The sequence below is a fragment of the Tamandua tetradactyla genome, chromosome 17 (assembly GCF_023851605.1).
Source record: "Tamandua tetradactyla isolate mTamTet1 chromosome 17, mTamTet1.pri, whole genome shotgun sequence".
Lineage (NCBI taxonomy): Eukaryota > Metazoa > Chordata > Mammalia > Pilosa > Myrmecophagidae > Tamandua > Tamandua tetradactyla.
In genome coordinates, this window is record NC_135343.1 from 50,477,326 (window position 1) to 50,483,325 (window position 6,000).

The 6,000-nt window shown below is 34.7% G+C and overlaps 1 long non-coding RNA gene across 2 annotated transcripts in view; it reads left to right on the plus strand.

The window, feature by feature from the left end:
- The window catches only part of LOC143661613 (uncharacterized), a 29,396-nt gene extending 23,600 nt beyond the window's left edge, over positions 1–5,796 (plus strand). The window contains exons 3-6 of one of the 2 annotated variants that reach the window (XR_013164730.1): positions 173–215; positions 2,337–2,476; positions 3,880–4,300; positions 5,696–5,796. This is a non-coding gene — a long non-coding RNA (uncharacterized LOC143661613). Of the gene's footprint in view, positions 1–172; positions 216–2,336; positions 2,477–3,879; positions 4,438–5,695 lie in introns of those variants that run through there. The other variant, XR_013164729.1, reaches the window with a different exon arrangement.
- The last annotated feature ends 204 nt before the right edge of the window (positions 5,797–6,000 follow it).

Genomic DNA, 6,000 nt, shown 5'->3' on the forward strand with positions numbered 1-6,000 from the left:
TTTAGAAAATTATTTTTTATATTCTATTTTAATAAATCTATGGACATATTCAAGCTTAGGCCATAGTCATCTTAATGTATATAATAAAACAGATGAAGTGAGCATTGTATTTATAAAAATAAGTCTAGATTAAATAATTATATTTTCATGAATAATTGCATTTGTATTGCAGGAATCTCCAAAGAGATAACAGAGCTGAAGTTAGACTTGTGCAGGTAGAAAAACTCCTTGAGCATGGGATAATTTCAAGCAAGTTGCATACAGAAATTATTTGATTGTTATAGTCTTTAATTGAAGTAAATCATGAGGTTACTTAAGCTAAATTATTCTAAGTGTTGACAGGTTTTGTGTATAACTGTTGAAAATTTCTGATAGATGGAGGAACAGATAGATCTGATAAACTTCTAAGAAATGAGGCTAAACAGTTTTAATAAACACATCTACTAATATTCTTAATAATTATATTTAAAATTGTCATATTCATTGATTTGTTACCACATTTCAATTTTTCCTAGATGTGCTGGGATAATGTATTTTAAATTTATAAATTTAATGTAATCTGAGCAATGGTTTGTAATATATTTGCAGTAAGTTTTTCTACTCTCTAAATTTTGCCAAACTGTATAAAACTAAACCATTTCACATCAGGTGGATGGTGAAAGAGATATGAAGAATAAGCTACCCAAATATAGAACCTAAATCCATGCTTCAAAACATGATGGTCATATGCTTTAGTTTTCTAGGATGCTCAAGAAAATACTATGTAAAGCTTAAACATTGAGAATTTAATGCCTCACAGTTTTGAGGCCAGGAAAAAGTCAAAATCAAGGCATCATGAAGGAAATGCTTTCTTCCCAAAGATTAAGGCATTCCTGGGCTGACTGCCAGAGAGTTTTGGTCTTAGGCTCCCATGACACATGACAATGCACATGGCAGCCTCTACTGGCCTCTCCATTCTCTTCCAGGTTCTGTCAATTTTCAACTTCTGGCTAATCTCTCTGTGTGCTCTCTCTCTCTCTCTCTCTCTCTGTCTTTATTCCATTTATAAACGGCTCTAGTTATAGGAGTAAGACCAATTTTGACTGAGATGGGCCACACCTTAAGTGAAATAATTTCATTAAAAGGTTCTACTCACAATGGGTTCTCACACACAAGAATGGATTAAGTTAAGAACATGTTTTTCTAAGGTCCACACAGCTCCAAACCACCACAAAATAATATTAATATTAATCGTAAAGAGTCCCACTCATTGACCAGTACTCTGTGCCAAGTGCTGTGGTGAGCATTCCATACAGAGTACTTATTTAATTTATTATAGCAATACTTCGACTAGGTCTCATTAATATCTTCCTTTTATTGCAGAGGAAATTGAGACAAAATTCTTCCATTTTTCTTAAACTTGTATGGCCCTATTGAATGGAAAATATTCCAGTACCTTCTATCAACCTCAGGAGAATGAGACCCATTGAAAAATAATCAATTTACCTATGGGATGGCTGCTGGGTTGGCCCAACGTGGAGTAGGGTAGGGATTGGCATGACCCCACCTCCTCCCTCTACCACAGCTGATGTTATGTCAAAGCCTTTTCAGATATCTGCCAACCCATCTAATAACTTCAGGCTTGGCCACATCTTTCCTTGTTCATTAATGATTGATGGTGTTAAATGAAACAGCATTGAAAATCTTGTTAACATCAGGATATATTTAATCTATTGCTTCTCCTTGATCTCCTAAGTCACTCTGACATATAAGGAAATTAGATTAATCTGACATGATTCATTCTTTATAAAGTCTTGTTTATGACTCCCTAGTATGAGTTAGCTTGTGTTCATTTAGCTGTTACCAATTGATTTTTGATGATAAATTTCATCTTCATTTTTTTTTTTTGCATAGAAATTTTGCTGAAATGTGTCAATACTTTGTAATTCCTTTTGTGGGTTGGGTAAAGGACAAAATATACAGAACTGAGTTGATTCACTTTATTAAGAATTATCACAATTTAGTTCCTTGATTCTTTAAGTTTAGAAGTTTAAAGATAATATATATCCTGTCTCTACTAAAACTTTGATTATCAGAGGTTGTTGGTCAGTAGGATCAGAAAATTTGAACAATTTTCAATTCCATATATTAACCCATTTAAGTTGACTCCTTGCTAGAGTCAAATGAGGATTTTTTTTTCCTCTTACTTTTTAAAATTATAGTAGGGCTTTTAAAATAAAGTGGAAAAAAAATAGCATCGCATTTTTTGCCTTTTGAAGGTGTTCCCTGTGTTTGGATATAATAAGAGAAACAAAACTAAGAGCTCGTGCTTGATCAGTGATGTCTCCCCTTCCCAGGTCTCTCCATATACAACCAAGGGCTACTCAGCCCTCTCCTGATAGTGAATTCCCAAGCTGTCTCTGCCAGGTAACACACCCTGAGACTCTGCTCCCTCCCAGCTAGGAGCCCTATACAGGATTTGGGACGGCAAATTCAGGTAAATATTCCTCAATCACGTACCTGAATGACCAACTGCTGAAATCTCACTCCTAGGATGCTATAAAAGGCATAGTTCCAAGTCTACATGCTTTTCCTCTGCTGTCCACCCACTTTGTGGAGCCTCCTGCTCCTTGCCACCCTGCAAGGCATGCTGCAACTGTCTCTGGGACCAGTGAGCACAACAAAATTTCTTTCAAGCCTCTCCTGTGTCTCTCCTCCTTGTTCTACCTGAATGTCCATAGTAAGAGCCTCACAAAGCAGGTAGAACCTTCAATTTTGCTCATTCAGCAAAGCAACTAATTAAGCATTGTCTCTGAGTTTCACATTGTATTTTGCCCTGTAAGCATGGCAAAGAAGCAAGAAGACATATAAGGCATTATCGCCACCTGAAAAAGCTTGCGATATTATTCGTCAAAATAAACCAGATACTTATAGGATAGGTTAATACATAATGCAGCAGAATTAGAATGTCAAAGGAGCACAGGTCTGAAACCACCCCCCGGATGGGAAGCTTAGCTTTACCACTTACAAATCATGTGACCTTGAGGAAGTCCCCACTGACTCCCCCACACCCTTTTTTCTATCCGGCCGACAAGAATAAGGAAGCTCACTTGTCTTAGAAGAGGCAGAACAGGGGCTGAGTCTTTCAAATTATTTCAAAATTTGCTCATTTGCCAATAATATAAATTATCGGAAAAAATAATTTTTTCTGCTTAAACTAAGTCCCTGGCATTTATTACCCTCTTAGTCATTCTATGGCCTGCTTGTCCATTAAAGGACCAGATTTGTGATCACTTGGTAAACAGGGTACACTCCCTTTCCATGCATCCACTTTATAGATATCACCTACATTTCACAGAAGAAGTCTTCTATGTGCAACATTTCATAAGGCTCAAGGATTTGGGGAAAGAAGAAGAACAACAAATGCACCTAAATTATGTTTAGATATACGAAAAACAAATACGTGGAATGGAGAACGATTATGTCTCAGAAACAGTAAGGTTATGGAGAAGAAGCCCAGAGCATGCAAATGTCCTGTGGCCACTTCTACCCCTGCCAGAAACACACCCAGGAACTCATTCATTTCCAAGTGGCTTCTAGATAATCCCTCGTGAATCTCCTCCACAGGCGTAACCTGTCTGTCAACACTCTCAATAAAACTTCTTCCAGTTTGGCAACCCCTACAAAGAGTTAACCTCCATCGTATACTCCCTAAAGCAAAGATGTAGAGATAATTGAATCAAATGAAATAATGTAAGTTGAAAGCGTTTGTCATGCTATCAGTTGAAGATAAATATTACAGTATGGACTATATCTCTCAAAATCCCTTCATTCCTTGTTCATTTTTTCCAACTGTATCCTAATGTAATATATATTTCTTGCATTCTTTCATCTTTTAAGGAAAAAGCCCTTTTGTGCCAGTTAAGTTTTATCGTCTTCCTGCTCTTCTGTCCTAGTTTGGTTTACGTGCTGGAAAGTTTTCTCACCTCAGCTATCAATAGATGTTAATGGTTATACCAGAATCTTTCATACTTAAACTTCATTTCCATGGATCATCTCCTGTGAGCTCCATTAAGGCCTCCGAGATTCACTTTCTACCACAGCATATTGAAAATTTCCTATAGCCTGAAAAGTGCGCAGAATGAGATCCAGCGAAAGCAGTGCTGAGAGCTGCTCGACAACAAAAAGTCCTGCTCCAAGAGTTCAAAGCCCTTTTATACATTCAGCTGACTATTCATAGAGATCCTTTCTTCTACTGAGGTGCTGGAAGCAGCTTCTGAAGAATGTACAGAGCTAGTCTCATTATTTCTAGCAAAAGGAGGTAGGCACATTGAAAACACACAAAAAAGAGGCTTATCGTTATATGTTGCATTTTGTGCCTAATATTAACCATGGAAGAAACATGTTTAAACTGTCTGGGGGCAATGACATAATGTTGATTAAAGAGGTGAGGTAAATAAAAATGCATGTGTTTCTTCAATAGTATCTTTTCACTATCACTATGAAAATAGCTTAGAACTATTAAGTTTTATCTTCCAGCATCAAACAAACCACACTTCTAAAAGTACCACCTGTATGTACAGCTTTTAAGTATGAGAAAGAAAACTGGCACTATTTATCATATTCTATTTTCTAAATCTTAAAAATGTACTTTTTTCTATTTTTACTTGTCTCCTATACCTTTAGTAATTATATTAATTTATTAATTTATTTTGCGTCATACAAATGATTAAAATTCAACTCATTTCATGCTTTATTTTTCTGTATTCCTTAATGATGAATGAAAAATCGAACTTGCTTTGAAACTTGAAAAGTCATCTTAATGGAATCTAAATAAGCCATTATTAAATTTAATCACATCTTAACTACATGGTGTTATCAATATAATATTCAATCAGAATAAATATTGCAAATGATAATAATATAATAGAACAGTGGATTTCGTATTGATAGAAAAAAATTAGTAAAAAATATGAAATAGAGAAAACATGAACTGTAAGTAGGAATTATTAACATGTGTTCAACATCATTCGAGATATTTCTATCAACAGACAAAGTAGACTGATGGGTAGATAGCTAAAACATATTGTAGTATTTTATGATATTTTTTAGTTAAAAGAATTACATTTTATATAACTGTACCAGGAGAAAATGAAACAAAATAAAAAGGAAAATATTATTGAATTTAAGGTCCATAGCTCTTCACCATACAAGACAATACTTCCTTAAAAATAATTCCTCTGCAGAAGTGCCTGAAGTTGTAGAGCTGTGTTCCAGTAGCCATATCTCTTTAAGATGATTGTATAATGATGCAGCTTTGCAAGTGACTGTGTGATTGTGAAAACTTTTGTTCTGATGCTCCTTTTATCTATGGTATGGACAGATGAGTAAAAAATATGGATTAAAAATAAAATAAATAATGGGGGAACAGATGTTAAAATAAATTGGGTAGAGGGAAATACTAGTGGTCAATGAGAGGAAGGGTGAAGGGATATGGTATGAATGAGTTTTCCTTTTTTCTTTTTATTTCTTTTTCTGGAGTTCTGAGAAATGGTCATGGTGGTGAATATACAAATATGTGATGATATTATGAGTCACTGATTGCATGCCAAGTATGGAATGTTCATATTTTAATAATGTTTGCATTGTAATTGATTTTATTAATAAAAATTTAAAAAATAAATAAATTGCATTAAAAAATAATAATCCCTTGCAGATGGTGGTGGTGCTGAAATGCTACAAAGATGGGAGTCATTGTAGTTTGTCTTAACAAAATGTATCAAACTTCGACAGTGGTGGTACCTTGAAACATGAAAGAACAAAAAATGAGAATATTGATGTTACTTTCACTTCCCCTTATGTTTCTTATTTTTTACATATTTACATTTCTGAAACTGTAATTTCTACAGTTATAGGGCTTTATGTTGCCATTTAAAACAACACTGTTTTTTTTTTCTCCATTGCAGCCTTCTATATTTTGAAGGCTGCAATAGAGAAATTGTGAAGCTGTGCCATACAATG